The 16,668-nt window shown below is 47.8% G+C and overlaps 1 protein-coding gene across 2 annotated transcripts in view; it reads left to right on the forward strand.

Annotated features, from left to right (window-relative positions):
- The window catches only part of IGF2BP1 (insulin like growth factor 2 mRNA binding protein 1), a 318,886-nt gene that overhangs the window by 114,299 nt on the left and 187,919 nt on the right, over window positions 1–16,668 (forward strand). The gene's annotated exons all lie outside the window — the stretch shown is intronic.

The raw sequence follows: 16,668 nt of genomic DNA on the forward strand, positions 1-16,668 counted from the left end.
GATTCATACTCGGTACACCATGCTGCCATCTATTGGTTTGGCCTAGCATCCGTCTGTTATGTCAGACGACTCCCCCGGAAGCCACTTTGCGTGGTTGCCATCTTCAGATTTTTCCCACTGAAAGGTTTGGAAGCAGAGTGATAACATGGACGATTGTCGAAGGAAAATCCAGGTTGCTTTGAAGGATTATTGCCCCAACACCAAGTAGCGCACTGACGTTAATAAGCTTTTCTCGGAGGAAAACTTTTTTTTTTAAATGTAAACACTATCGGAAGGACATAGGCTAGAAGGGAAGGATAATGTACGTTGGAATATGGAGCATACCCTCTTTGTATTTAACCCTAGGTGCCACCACAAGTTCACACAGAGGGTTTGTAACCTTTGTTTACCAAAGGACCACAGCACAGAGGGATGTGATGGGTGAAGAGCTTCAACCCAGGTCCCTGAGCATGAAGAAGAAAGAGGTAAATCATTACTCTATGGCAGTCACAAATTGTTGAAGTGCTCGGACTGTCCAGTAATAAGGAACACACCTAGGATGCAGGTAGTGCAGGGAAAAGGCTCAGACATCAGAGGTTGTTTAAATGCAGAAGGAGAAGGTGCCAGAGAAGAAGCACCAGGTAACACAGATGCAGTGGGGCCTAGATAAATTTAGGAAGGTGTCTGTCTATATGGTGCACTAAAAAGAAGTACACCATACAGAGTCCTGTGGATCCCCAATTGGCTTGCAGAGGCAAAAGTAGATAGGACTAATGCTTTATTTGTGTAGTGTGGGCAAGCATTTAGGCTTATCAGAGGGTAGTGCTAAGCAGTTGTTGCACTCGGAGACAATAAAAGGGACACACTTAGAATAAACCCGAAACCAAATTTGAAAAATAACGTTATATATGCTTCAAATCCAAAGAACTTTGTAATCCGGTAAGTACTTTTTCCAGCATAAATACTTTTCAGATTAAAGAATCAACAGTGCAATTCTCAGAGTTCTTCAGTGTTACCCTATGGAGGAAAATAATGTTCAGTAAACAGAGGGTTAACAGCAACTCTCAGCGCCAAACTCGAGTTAAGGTAAGTACTGGATGCTGATTAGAACCACACTCTGGGCGGCCGGGAGGAGAGGTGCAGTAAGGCATCGAGTGCACAGTGGTTTTCAATGCGAGTTGGTGCTCAGGACCAACAGGCTGTAGGTTATGTCTATGAAGTCAGTTGGGCACAACAAGCACGTAAGTTGTAGTCTTACAGTGCTAAGGGACATAGGTGCACCTTTGGTCCTTTTCTCTAGGGGCGACTGATGCAGGGCAGTCCTTAAGCGTCTGGTTTCTTCGTCCGGGAGTACTCAAGGTCAGGGTGTTCTGTGTTGAGACTGCAGGTGTTGTCGGGGAGTCAAGCAGGGGGGGGACGCAGGATGAGCTTGAACTCAAAGGAGTCGAGGGATGTCATTGGCACCAGTGGCCCACCTCAGATTGAGTTAGAGGCAACGGGTGCAGTGGTTGCTGGAAGTGTGGTTGGTTTTTTTTTTTGTTTTTTTTTTTTTCTCACCACAAGGCTGCAGGAGATGAGGCAACTTTGACTCCAAGAGGGATGAAACCTGAGTGGACTTGGACTCTGGAGAGCTGGGGGTCCTTGCTGGCACTGTTGGCTGGCTTCACCTTGAGTCGGGTGCAGTGGTTAATTCAGTTGTCGAGTCTCTGCTGTTCCGGAGGCTGCAGAGTCCTTTCTTGAGACCGTTTCAGAGCAGATCCGCTGCTCATGGGAGCCTCAGTCTTTGAAGAAGGAAGGCAGTCCTACTTGATTTCTTGGTGGCTCAGCTGCAGGGCGAGTAGTCTTTTTGGGCAGAGTCTGTCCAAGTCAGCAGGAATGCTTGTGGGGCTGGTACCAAGTCAGTTGCTTATTTATCTTTTCTGCAGGTGCTACTCCTCTGTTTCCTTTTCTTTGGAGGCCGATAGGATCGGAGTTTTAGGGTACCACCTAAATACTAATTTAGGAGTGTTACAGGGAGTGCCATGCAGTAGCCAAAGGGCTGTCCACCTTTTGGGTGACTACACCTCTCATGACCACCTCCGCTGCAGTGTTTAGGGGACGTGCCATGTCGTGTTTTCACTTGACTGCACCAAGACAAACAGCCTGCAATGGCAGCCTGTCATGCTTGGTGGGGGATCCCTTAGGGTGGCACAATTTGTGCTGCAGCCCATAGGGACCCTCCTTAGTACCCCAGGCCGTACGTACCAGGGGTACCACTTACACTGAAGGCTTTGCCAATTGGGAAAAACTGCAGTTTTTTGGGGCAGGGGGGAAGAGATCTAGCACTGGGTGTAGGAAGCTGGTCTGGTGTGTGGTGAGTACCTGTGGTGTTATCACCTTAATACCAGGTATCCCCTATTAGTGAAGTGTAGGCAGTGTCTAGGAAGACCAGACTCTCTAGAGGTAGCTGTGGATGAGCAGCCAAGACTTGTCTAGGAGACATGCAAAGCTTAAGCAATGCCACTATAGCCACACAGCACTACCAGACATGAAAGAACAACAAAGTGTTACAAAAATAAGGGTACTTTATTATGGTAACACAAATACTAAAATACTGAATAGGCAACACTCCAATAGGAGGGAAGAAAACACACTATTATGTACACATTAGAAGTCAGTGATTAGCATAGAAAGCAATAGCAAATGGTCAAACAATAGGGAATAAATAAGGCCTTAAGGGGAGATCAAACCATATACTAAGTGGAATGGGAAAGGCAGCCTCCCACCCATGGAAGTGGAATCAGAGGGGAGGTGGTGGAACTAGGAACCCCAAAAGGTAAGTACCAGGGTGCTGTGGCCCAACCCCAGCAACCAGGAGAGAAGAGGCAAGTACCTGTTTTTCCCCAATCCCACAGGAGAACTTTGGAAAAGGACTGTGCAAGACCCAGACAAGACTGGAAGAAACCAAAGTTAGATCCTGTCAGAAGAGGACATAGAAAAGAAGGGGACCAAGTCCAGTTGGAGTTGGCATGTTCGACTGTGGCAGGAGCCACTACCCACCCTGCTGTGGATGCAGGGCCAGGTGGACAGTGGATGAAGAAATTCAGCAGTGCAGCACAGGAGGAGAAGAGTTCCAGAAGTGATGTCCCAAGTAGACGGTGGTTTTACAGCACCACTGACTGTATCACGACTAACGAGTCTTGTCAAATGCAAAAGTCGGAGAAGGTGGTTTTGCAAGGCTGAAGAGGACCTGCAATGCCCAGGGGACTCAACCCAAGGAGGGGAGTCGGAGATGACCATCAGCAGCTAGGAGACTTCCAAGAAGAGGAGCAGCCCTCAAAGGCAATCTGTAGGCACAGGAGTCAGTGAGGCCCACCCAGCATGCCTGGAGAGGATTCTCACGTCGCTGGAGCAGGAGACTGTGCTGTGCTGGGGGCTGGGGCTACACAGAGCATGAAGCTCCCTTCGAGGAGGAACAAACAAGCCTTGGTAGTTGCAAGAGTCGCGGCGCACAGGGGTACTGTCTTGGAAAGAGAGGCGAGGGCTTACTGTCTCCCAAGATGGTAGAGAGGACCAGACCACCACCTGTGATGGAGGATTCACGCAGCTCTGGAGGAGAGAATATCCACACAGTCGGTCGTTGGTGCCTGTGGATGCAGGGGAAGGGAGATTTCTTCTTACTTGTGCAGGCTGAAGACTTGTCACCTTCGGAGGATGCACAGCCAGGAAAATGTTGCAGTTGCTGGAAGGAGCCGGAGAAACAATGTTGCAGAGCAGTCATCACTGGGGTTGCAGATTGTCAGTTCCTGGAGGGTCCAGTTGCAGTCCCAGTGGCCAGAAAATGAAGTAAGTGATGCAGAGGAGTCCTGCCGGAATCTTGCACACTGAATCTGAAGATCCACCCGGGAGGATATCCTAAATAGCCCAGGAAAGGTGATTGGTCACCTAGCCAGGGTGAACTCCTAACAGGAGGGGGCTATGAAGTCACTTGCCACTCAGATGCTAGCAGGGGCCTCTCCCCACCTTGGATTCAAGATGGCAGAATCAAGTGGCCACCTGGAGGACCTCTGGGCACCACCCCTGGGGTGGTGATGGACAAGGGAGTGGTCACGCCCCTTTCCATTGTCCAGTTTCACACCGGCGGTCCTTGGACTGGTTCAAAGTGGTTACTGCAAGTAGGTCACCAAATGTGCAGCTCAAAGCATACTGGTGGCTTGGGGAGGATACCCCTCCCAAGTCATGTAACACCTATGTTTGGCATGTGTAGCTGTAGATACACATGCTTTGCACAAGTCCGCCATCTAATGTTGGGCTCTGAGTGTTACAAGTTGTTTTTCTTCAAAGAAGGTTTTCGAGTCAGTGTTAAGTGGTGACTCCTCTCTGGAATACTGCTCATGGGCATAGTCCTTTGTTAGATTATTTTCTTTCCGCTGTCTGGTTCGGATGTGTTTCCTCTCACTTTGGGACATCTCGGTTCGGTATCTTCTGAGCCTTCTTCTAACCTTCTATAAATGTATAGTTTTCAGCACATTTTTCCACTCTTACAGTCGATCCGTTTATAATCCTTGGTCGATTTAATGCCCTTACGGGCGACCTCGCCCTTCTTGGGCCTACTTCAACACGTAGTCGAACAATGTTAGGCTGATGGAACATACTCAGTTTCGGTTCTGTCCTTGGTGTCCCTGCACTGATCAGCATTTGGTTTGCAATCTGTGCCTGTCTCCGGAACACAGAGACCTGCGACCCTTGTATATTTTGATCCAAAAAGACTCTTCGGGACCAAAGAGTGCGTCGAATGGAGATGGCGTCCAAGTCGTCAGAACACACACTAGACCTCTTTGGAGAAGAACAAGCACTAGAGGAAGTAGGACAGCGTGTAGCGGTTTCCACCGCAGATTTGGATTCGGATCGAGATTCAGATGTTGACAGCCAATTCATCCCAGTGGTGCAGTATGTGAGTACACCAGCCCCATCACACCAGACAGACAATTAAAAAGACTCCTGCATCAGTCTTCGGTCCTCCACTGCCTTCAGGCCATGGTTGGACCCGAAAAATACCTTTGGATGACCAACTGCCGGGTTCGGCACTGAAACAAAAGACCAAAGTGCATTTGGCATATACTCAACAGACTGCCACATCTGGTTCCGTATAGAGCCAAAAATCTGACTTTTCCATCTCAGAGCTGAAAAATAACAGCACTTTTGGAGCCGAAATTTTCGGTACAAGCCAAGTATTCTGTATCCAAACCTTCGGAATTGAAAGCTGCCAATAGTAAACATTATCCAGCTACTGAGGAGTCATCTGAGATACAACCTATTTTAGAGGTTATGGATGCTAAACAGCAAACAATTCATATACACAAGGAAACAGGAAGGATCATAGCCTCTCCTCCTCCAACAATTTAAAGAAAACTGACTTTTCAAGAGACGTTAGATGCTGGGCCTCCACCTTTCAAAGTCCTTACCCAAAAAAGGTGGAGGAAGTTGGCGCTCTGTACACACTATCTCTCACTTTGAGATAGTATATAGAGTCCAAGGGTTCCCCTTAGAGGTTGATAGTGGCAAACTTCGATAATTCTAATGCTCTATTTTGTGGTAGTGTGGTCGAGCAGTAGGTTTATCAGAGGGTAGTGTTAAGCATTTGTTGTACACACACAGGCAATAAATGAGGAACACACACTCGGAGACCATTCCAGGCCAATAGTTTTTATATAGAAAAATATATTCTCTTAATTTATTTTAGAACCACAAGATTTAAAGTAAATACACAAAATGCAAGGTACTCCACACAGGTAAGTAAGGAACTTTGAACTAGAGCAGTAACATACACAGTTTTAGTTAAAATGGCAAGCTATTTTAAAAGTGGACACAGTGCAAAAATCAACAGTTCCTGGGGGAGGTAAGTATTGGATAGTTTTTCAGCTAAGTAAGGCACTTAAAAGTTCAAGTTCCTGGGCATAGACAGCCCACTGTTGGGGGTTCAAAGCAACCCCAAAGTCACTGCACCAGCAACACAGGGCCGGTCAGGTGCAGAGGTCAAAGGAGGGCCCAAAACACACAGGTGCCTATGGAGAACAGAGGTGCTCCGGTTCCAGTCTGCCAACAGGTAAGTACCTGTGTCTTTGGAGGGCAGACCAGGGGGGTATTGTAGAGCACTGGGGGTGGGTGGGGGGGGGGGGGGGGAGAAACAGACACACCCTCATCGGCACAGGGGCGTTCATGTGCAATGTTGGTGTCGAGTTTGCTATTCAAACCAATGGAGCGACCCGGGGGTCACTTAGGCGATGCAGGCAGGGCACAGGGGGGCTTCTCGGGCCAGCCACTGACTGGGCTAGGCAGAGGGCTGCCTGATGGTCCCTCCTGCACTGGCGGTCAGTTCCTTTCGGTCTTGGGGGCTGCGGGTGCAGTGCTTGGCCCAGGTGTCTGGTTCTTTGTTCCAGGCAGTCGCGGTCAGGGGGAGCCTCTGGATCCCCTCTGCATGCGTTGCTGTGGAGGCTCAGGGGGGTCGTCTCAGATTACTCACGAGGTCAGTCGCCTGGGAGTCCTCTGCAGTGTTGGTTCTCTGGAGCTCTCGCCTGGGGCGTCTGGTGCAGAGTGTGAAGTCTCATGCTTCCAGTGGGAAGAGTGAGTTCTTTAAAAGTTGCTTCAAAGTTGCAAAAATGTTGCTGTTGGTGAACAGTGCTGCTGTTCTCGGGAGTTTCTTGGTCCTTCAGTTCAGGGCAGTCCTCTGAGGCTTCAGAGGTCGCTGGTTCCTGTCGGATGCGTCGCTGTGCAGGTTCTTTGAGTCTGGAGACAAGGCCGGTAGGGCTGGGGCCAAGTCAGTTGTCTCTGCAGGGCTTTCGGGTCTGCAGTCCTTTGTGTAGGTTGCAGGAATCTGATTTCCTGGGTTCTGGGTCATCCCTAAATACTGAATTTAGGGGTATGTTTAGGCCAGGAGGGCAGTAGCCAATGGCTACTGTCCTGGAGGGTGGCTACAAGATGGAGGATTTCTAAAGGCAGGGGTCACCTCAGCTCAGGGCACCATAGGGGCTGTCCTGACTGGTGGGTGACCTCTACTTGTTTTTCTCATTATCCTCTCGTGTCTTGCTGCCAAAAGTGGGGGCAGTGGCCGGAGGGGCGGGCATCTCCACTAGCTGGGATGCCCTGGGGTGCTGTAACAAAAGGCATGAGCCTTTGAGGCTCACCGCCAGGTGTTACAGTTCCTGCAGGGGGAGGTGAGAAGCACGTCCTCAGAGCGCAAAGGCTCTCACCCCAGGGGGGCAGAAACTCATATCAGTGGCAGGCTGGCACAGACCAGTCAGTCCTGCACTGAAGGGTTGGGTAAAATGCAGGGAGCATCTTTTTAAGATGCCCTCTGTGTGCATTTTGTAATAAATCCAACACTGGCATCGGAGTGGGTTTATTATTCTGAGAAGTTTGATACCAAGCTTCCCAGTATTAAGTGTAGCCATTATGGAGCTGTGAAGTTCGTTTTGACAAACTCCCAGACATATACTTAATATGGCCACACTGTACTTACAATGTCTAAGAATAGACTTAGACACTGTAGGGGCATATTGCTCATGCAGCTATGCCCTCACCTGTGGTATTGTGCACCCTTCCTTAGGACTGTAAGGCCTGTTAGAGGGGTGACTTACCTATGCCACAGGCAGCATTTTGTGTGCATGGCATTCTTTTTCTCCCCACCAACACACACAATCTACAATGGCAGTGTGCATGTGTTAAGTGAGGGGTCCCTTAGGGTGGCACAACATGTGCTGCAGCCCTTCACAGGGCCCTTGCTACCACTGGTACCTTTTACAAGGGACTTATCTGTGTGCCAGGGATTTGCCAGTTGTGGAACAATGGTACATTTTTAAGTGAAAGAACACTGGTGCTGGGGCCTGGTTATCAGGGTCCCAGCACACTTCAGTCAAGTCCGCATCAATATCAGGGAAAAAGTGGGGGGGTAACTGCAACAGGGAGCCATTTTCCTACAAAAGGTGATGCAACAACCTCAGCCTTCACCACCACATTCTCCTTCCCTTCTTTCTACCCCACGTTCGTGCTCAACACAGTTCTCTCCACAGGCCTCATCTACATCACCACATAGGGATGATTCAACTTATCCTCAAGAAGAGGTAGACCCATGGGATATGTATGACACAATCCCATTTTTCCCAATGACCCAGATTTATACCCAGCGAGGCCATCTCTCCCTGAAGATACCACTGCTTTATAATCAAGTTATAGCCAGGGCATCTGCGAATCATAACTTAGTTACATACAGATCCTATTGAGGATGATTCTTTTGCTTAATAGTTTAACATCTACTCCCATAGATTACCAGTGTCTCCCTGTGCTTCCAAGAATGCTTAGACATGCTGAAGACCCTTTTAAAGAGCCTGTAAAAGCAAGAATCATTACACCCAAGGTGGATACAAAAATACAAACCTGCACCCTCTGATCCAGTTTTTATTAGGGCACAATTACCATCTGATTCTATAGTGGTAAGTGCAGCAAGAAGACGAGCCAACAGCCAGTCTACGGGAGATGCTTTTCCTCCAGACAGTCGGAAATTTTATGCGGCAGGTAAGAGTTGCTACTCAAACTGCCAACCACAGGAGGATTGCAAATTCCCAAGCACTCCAAGCCAGGTATGATGGGGCTCAGTAGGATCAAATGGAAGACTTGTTATAATACCTTCCATTGGAACATCAAAAAAGGGGGCAACGAATAGTGGCAGAAGGACAGGCTATTTCTAATAATGCAATTAGATGCGCTACTGAGGCAGCTGATACAGTGGCAAGGGGAGTCAACGCCAACATAATCATTAGGAGACATGCATGGTTAAGAACTTCAGGATTTAAGCCAGTGTTATAGCAAGCGGTATTAAACATGCCCTTTAGTAAAGGACATTTATTTGGGCCAGAAGTTGATAACACAATAGAAAAGCTTGCAGAGTCCAAGACAGATAAAGCTATGGTTCCATTATAAACCACACCCACTAGAGGCACTTTTCGTAGGCCACAAGTTAGGGGTGGTTTCAAACTATCAGCCACAGAACCATCCACCTCACAACAAAAACAAGGGCCACACTTCTATAACAGAGGTTTATTCAGAGGCTCTTATAAAGGATCTAGTTATAGAGGAAGAGGTAAATCATCTGTTTCCAGAGGTTCCTCTACCTCGACAAAAGAGACTTCTTATGAATCACCACAGAGCATACATGTCCTGTGGGAGGAAGACTGGTAAATGTTTATCCACAATGGTACAACATGACCATAGATCAATGGATTTTATCAATTATCCAACATGGCTATTGTCAAACTTATATCTGCTCCACTAAACATTCCCCCATTACTCTGGAACATCTCACTTTATTAAAACAGGAGGTACAATCACTACTACTGAAAAGAGCCATCAAGATAGTGCCTATATTCCAATAGGGATCCGGAGTATATTCACTATACTTGCTTATACCAAAGAAAGATGGTACTCTAAGACTAATTTTAGATCCAAGACCCTGCAATCTATACATCCTTTCAAAACACTTTCATATGGTTACACTACAAGACATAATTCCCCTACCTCAAAAACAAGATTACATGACTGCATTAGACCTCAAGGATGCTTATTTCCACATTCCCATGCATCCAGCACATCGAAAATATCTAAGATATGTCATAGCAGGAAAGCACTACCAATTCAAAGTGCTACCATTAGGGGTAACAACAGCACCAAGGGTGTTCATCAAATGCTTCGCAGTCGCTGCAGCATTCCTCAGTTGACAACACATACATGTCTTCCCATATCTCGAGGACTGGCTCATAAAAGCTAGTACAATTCAAATTTGTCAACAACATGCTCAATGTACCATAGACATCCTACACAATCTAGGATTCACAATCAATTATTCAAATCTCACCTGCAACCATCACAGACAAAACTGTGTATGGGAGCAATTCTGAACATTCAATCAGGATTAACATGCCCAAACCCAGTGAGGATTCAAGCATTTCACAATCTCAATTACAATACAACCACACTTGTACAGAAACTAGTGATGAAACTATTGGGAATGATGGCTTCATTCATAGCAGTAGTCCCCCCAATGCAAGGCTCTACATGCGACCACTACAGCAGTGTCTTTCTCAGCCATGGTCTCCGGCACAGGGTCAAATTCAGGATCTAGTGGTGTTGGACTGCCAGACTCACCACACTCTGCAATGGTTAAATTACACCATCCTATCAAAAGGGCGTCCCATTCAGGACCCTGTGCCTCACCATAATCACACAGATGCATCACTGATGGTTTGGTGAGCTCATCTTAACAACCTCACTTTGCAGGGAGAATGTGACTCAATTAAACAGACTTATCACATAAACTACTTGGAATTACTAGCAGTATTACTCGCACTCAAAGCTTTTCAGAGGAAAATCACACATATTAGACAATATGACCACAATGTATTATCGCAACAAGTCCCCGGATGGGAAATTCACATAAATGATTCAATACTTCAAAATGTGGGGGACCCCAAACACAGATCTTTTCGCCACAAAAGAAAACGCAAAATGCCTAAGTTTTGCACCCATGTACCCATACCCTCAGTCCAAGGGCAATGCTCCATAGATTAACTGGTCAGGATATTTGCTTATACTTTTCCACATCTCCCACTAATTCCATCTCTGATTTAAAAATAAAATAAAAAATAATAATAATAATGGAACAAACCTCACTCAATAAGAAACTCATAGCTCCCAAATGGGCACGTCAATATTGGTATACAACACTATTGGACCTGTCTGTAGTACAACATCATAAACTGCCAAACAGACCAGATTTGTTGACTCATAAGGACAAATCAGACATCCAAATCCCAGCACACTCCACCTGGCAATTGGGCTCCTGAAGTCAGTTTGGCTATTTACAACTTACATCTGAATGTATGGATATTCTAAAAGAAGCATGCAAACCCACAACTAGACAATGTTACATAGCTAAATGGAAACGTTTTGTCTACTAAGGTCAACCCAAAAATATTGATCCATTTAAAGCTTCAGTACAAGATATCCTTTACTATTAGTTACACTTACAAAAAGCAAACATGGCATATTTATCTATTAGGATTAATTTAGCAGCTATAGCTGCTTACCTTCAAAACGGAGAACATATTTCCCTGTTCAGGATTCCTGTTATAAATGCCTTAATGTAAGCTCTTAAAAGGTGTAAGGAAATGCCTCCTTGGCATGGTTGCCCCCTGACTTTTTGCCTTTGCTGATGCTATGTTTACAATTGAAAGTGTGCTGAGGCCTGCTAACCAGGCCCCAGCACCAGTGTTCTTTCCCTAACCTGTACTTTTGTATCCACAATTGGCAGACCCTGGCATCCAGATAAGTCCCTTGTAACTGGTACTTCTAGTACCAAGGGCCCTGATGCCAAGGAAGGTCTCTAAGGGCTGCAGCATGTCTTATGCCACCCTGGAGACCTCTCACTCAGCACAGACACACTGCTTGCCAGCTTGTGTGTGCTAGTGAGGACAAAACGAGTAAGTCGACATGGCACTCCCCTCAGGGTGCCATGCCAGCCTCTCACTGCCTATGCAGTATAGGTAAGACACCCCTCTAGCAGGCCTTACAGCCCTAAGGCAGGGTGCACTATACCATAGGTGAGGGTACCAGTGCATGAGCATGGTACCCCTACAGTGTCTAAACAAAACCCTAGACATTGTAAGTGCAGGGTAGCCATAAGAGTATATGGTCTGGGAGTCTGTCAAACACGAACTCCACAGCACCATAATGGCTACACTGAAAACTGGGAAGTTTGGTATCAAACTTCTCAGCACAATAAATGCACACTGATGCCAGTGTACATTTTATTGTCAAATACACCCCAGAGGGCACCTTAGAGGTGCCCCCTGAAACTTAACCGACTATCTGTGTAGGCTGACTAGTTTTAGCAGCCTGCCACAAACCGAGACATGTTGCTGGCCCCATGGGGAGAGTGCCTTTGTCACTCTGAGGCCAGTAACAAAGCCTGCACTGGGTGGAGATGCTAACACCTCCCCCAGGCAGGAATTGTCACACCTGGCGGTGAGCCTCAAAGGCTCACCTCCTTTGTGCCAACCCAGCAGGACACTCCAGCTAGTGGAGTTGCCCGCCCCCTCCGGCCAGGCCCCACTTTTGGCGGCAAGGCCGGAGAAAATAATGAGAAAAACAAGGAGGAGTCACTGGCCAGTCAGGACAGCCCCTAAGGTGTCCTGAGCTGAAGTGACTCTAACTTTTAGAAATCCTCCATCTTGCAGATGGAGGATTCCCCCAATAGTGTTAGGATTGTGACCCCCTCCCCTTGGGAGGAGGCACAAAGAGGGTGTACCCACCCTCAGGGCTAGTAGCCATTGGCTACTAACCCCCCAGACCTAAACACGCCCTTAAATTTAGTATTTAAGGGCTACCCTGAACCCTAGAAAATTAGATTCCTGCAACTACAAGAAGAAGGACTGCCTAGCTGAAAACCCCTGCAGCGGAAGACCAGAAGACGACAACTGCCTTGGCTCCAGAAACTCACCGGCCGGTCTCCTGCCTTCCAAAGATCCTGCTCCAGCGACGCCTTCCAAAGGGACCAGCGACCTCGACATCCTCCGAGGACTGCCCCTGCTTCGAAAAGACAAGAAACTCCTGAGGACAGCGGACCTGCTCCAAGAAAGGCTGCAACTTTGTTTCCAGCAGCCTTGAAAGAACCCTGCAAGCTCCCCGCAAGAAGCGTGAGACTTGCAACACTGCACCCGGCGACCCCGACTCGGCTAGTGGAGATCCGACACCTCAGGAGGGACCCCAGGACTACTCTGATACTGTGAGTACCAAAACCTGTCCCCCCTGAGCCCCCACAGCGCCGCCTGCAGAGGGAATCCCGAGGCTTCCCCTGACCGCGACTCTTTGAACCTAAAGTCCCGACGCCTGGGAAAGACCCTGCACCCGCAGCCCCCAGGACCTGAAGGACCGGACTTTCACTGGAGAAGTGACCCCCAGGAGTCCCTCTCCCTTGCCCAAGTGGAGGTTTCCCCGAGGAACCCCCCCCTTACCTGCCTGCAGCGCTGAAGAGATCCCGAGATCTCTCATAGACTAACATTGCGAACCCGACGCCTGTTTCTACACTGCACCCGGCCGCCCCCGCGCCGCTGAGGGTGAAATTTCTGTGTGGGCTTGTGTTCCCCCCGGTGCCCTACAAAACCCCCCTGGTCTGCCCTCCGAAGACGCGGGTACTTACCTGCAAGCAGACCGGAACCGGGGCACCCCCTTCTCTCCATTCTAGCCTATGTGTTTTGGGCACCACTTGGAACTCTGCACCTGACCGGCCCTGAGCTGCTGGTGTGGTGACTTTGGGGTTGCTCTGAACCCCCAACGGTGGGCTACCTTGGACCAAGAACTGAACCCTGTAAGTGTCCTACTTACCTGGTAAAACTAACAAAAACTTACCTCCCCCAGGAACTGTGAAAATTGCACTAAGTGTCCACTTTTAAAACAGCTATTTGTCAATAACTTGAAAAGTATACATGCAATTTCTATGATTTAAAGTTCCTAATGTACTTACCTGCAATACCTTTCAAACAAGATATTACATGTTAGATTTGAACCTGTGGTTCTTAAAATAAACTAAGAAAAGATATTTTTCTATACAAAAACCTATTGGCTGGATTTGTCTCTGAGTGTGTGTACCTCATTTATTGTCTATGTGTATGTACAACAAATGCTTAACACTACTCCTTGGATAAGCCTACTGCTCGACCACACTACCACAAAATAGAGCATTAGTATTATCTATTTTTACCACTATTTTACCTCTAAGGGGAACCCTTGGACTCTGTGCATGCTATTCCTTACTTTGAAATAGCACATACAGAGCCAACTTCCTACAAAAGGGTTATTTCTTTTAGAGTTCCTCCAGCCCCAGCGTGGAATCTTAATATTGTACTCACAAGACTTATGGGGCCATCTTTTGAACCCATGCATTCTTGTACTCTACAGTTTCGATCATGGGAAGTTGCTTTCATAGTAGCAATCTCTTCTTTAAGAAGAGTTGGCGAAATTCAAGCGTTCACTTTACAAGAGCCTTTCTTTCAAATTCATAAAGACAAAGTAGTTCTTACAACAAATCCAAAATTCCTACCAAAGGTGGTTTCACCTTTTCATGTCAGTGGAATTGCCATTTTTCTTTCCACAGCCAGATTCATTTGCTGAAAGAGCTCTTCACACCTTTGATAAGAGCTCTCATGTACTATATAGACAGAACAAAAGATTTCATAAAATCCAAACAACTTTGTGGCATTTTCCGAACCTCACAAAGGTAATCCTATTTCAAAAAAATGGATTAGCTACTTAAAGCACCAGTAACTCCTAAAGCATATTCCACTAGGAAAAAGGGAGCTTTAATGGTATTCTTAGGGAATATACCAATGGCAGACCTATGTAAAGCTGCCACATGGTCTACACCACACATTTACTAAACACTACTGTGTGGATGGGTTCTCTCGCCAACAGGCAAATGTTGGACAGGCAGTACTTAGGACACTATTTCAAACTACTCCAACTCCTACAGGCTTCACCACAGCTTATTTTGAGAGGGGACTGCTTTACTATCTATGCAAAGCATGTGCATCTACAGCTACACATGCCATGTATTTAAAAATGTTACTTACCCAGTAGACATCTGTTCGGGGCATGTAGTGCTGTAGATTCACATTCGCCCTCCCTCCTCTCCTGGAGCCTGTTGCCGTTGTAGTACAATATATTGTAAATATGTGTTCGATGGCATCTGTCGCTGTAGATACACATGTTCTGCATAGCTCGCCATCTGGTGTTGGGTCGGAGTGTTACAAGTTGTTTTTCTTCGAAGAAGTCTTTCGAGTCACGGGAACGAGTGACTCCTCCTTCTGTCTCCATTGCGCATGGGCGTCGACTCCATCTTCGATTGTTTTCTTTCCGCCATCGGGTTCGGACGTGTTTCTGTCGCTCCGAGTTTCGGAACGGAAAGTTAGTAAATATCGGAAGATTTTCGTCGGTATTGTTGCGTTCGGGATCGGCGTAGTTGGATTCAACACCGCATCGAAGGTCGACGCGCTCCGGTGCCCTTCGGGGTAGTTTTCGATCCCCCGTCGGGGCCTGGTCGGCCCGACCGCGTGTAGAACAACGCCGATGGAACGGACCCCGTTCCGTTTTTGTCCCAAATGCCACAACAAATACCCGTATACAGACCAACATTTGGTCTGTAACCTGTGCCTGTCACCTGAGCACAGTGAGGAGACTTGCGAGGCCTGTCGCGCGTTCCGGTCCTGAAAGACACTCCGTGACCGTCGAGCCAGGAGACTTCAGAGACAGCGCACCGAGAGTTCGAGGAACAAGAGGAAGAGGAAACCTTTTCGATCCACGAATCGGACTCCGAGGAATTCGACGATCAAAGAACCGTGAGTAAGACGTCGAAAACAACACATAAGAAAAGTGACAAGGCCCAGGGGACGCCACTGCCACCAGGCCATGGCTCCACCCGTAAATTCGGTGACCGACCATCGGCACCAAAAAAGGCCCAAACAGTGCAGAGATCGTCCGACTCCGGTCGAGACACCGGCACGCAGCCTTCTCGGGATCGAGAAAGTGCTGGAGAAAAGCAACGACACCGAGATAGCGGTGTAGAAACGGCTCGACGCCGAGACAGTGGCACCAACGAAGATCGACGCCGAGAGGTTTTGACTCCAAAAAAGAAAAAAGCCACCTCGGAGCCGAAAAAAGATTCAGACAGGGTTTCGGTGCCGAAACAACCCGTAACCGACCCAGGTCCAGGCTCTTTTACAGAGGAGCAATCACTGTCCTCTCCGATGCGAAAGCATAGGTTTGAGGAAGAGCTGCAATCCACCGAAGTGGACCATACGCAAAAACGTATTTTCATACAGCAGGGAACAGGAAAAATAAGCACCCTTCCCCCTATTAGGAGAAAAAGGAGACTGGAGTTTCAGACAGACCAGGCGCCACAAACCAAAATGGTGAAAAAGGTGACTCCGCCACCCTCTCCTCCACCTGTAATTAACGTCTCACCAGCACAAACTCCGTCACATTCTCCGGCTCACACCACCATGAGCCAAGGTGACCAGGATCAAGACGCTTGGGACTTATGACGCCCCAGTGTCGGACAACAGTCCGGAGGCATATCCAACAAAGCCCTCACCACCAGAAGACAGCACAGCATATTCTCAAGTGGTGGCTAGAGCGGCACAATTCCACAACGTAAACCTCCACTCAGAACAAGTCGAGGATGACTTTTTATTCAACACCCTCTCCTCCACCCACAGCTCCTACCAAAGCCTGCCTATGCTGCCAGGTATGCTTCGGCACGCAAAGGAAATCTTCAAGGAGCCGGTCAAAAGTAGGGCAATAACGCCAAGGGTGGAAAAGAAATATAAGGCACCTCCTACAGACCCTGTTCATCACCACACAGCTGCCACCAGATTCCGTTGTAGTAGGAGCAGCTCGGAAAAGAGCCAACTCCCACACATCTGGGGATGCACCACCCCCAGATAAAGAGAGCCGCAAGTTGGATGCGGCTGGGAAAAGAGTCGCAGTACAAGCTGCAAACCAGTGGCGCATCGCTATCTCTCAAGCACTACTTGCGCGCTATGACAGAGCCCATTGGGATGAGATGCAACACCTCATCGAGCATCTACCCAAGGAACTACAAAA

This window comes from Pleurodeles waltl, chromosome 6, assembly GCF_031143425.1.
Source record: "Pleurodeles waltl isolate 20211129_DDA chromosome 6, aPleWal1.hap1.20221129, whole genome shotgun sequence".
Classification (NCBI taxonomy): Eukaryota; Metazoa; Chordata; class Amphibia; order Caudata; family Salamandridae; genus Pleurodeles; species Pleurodeles waltl.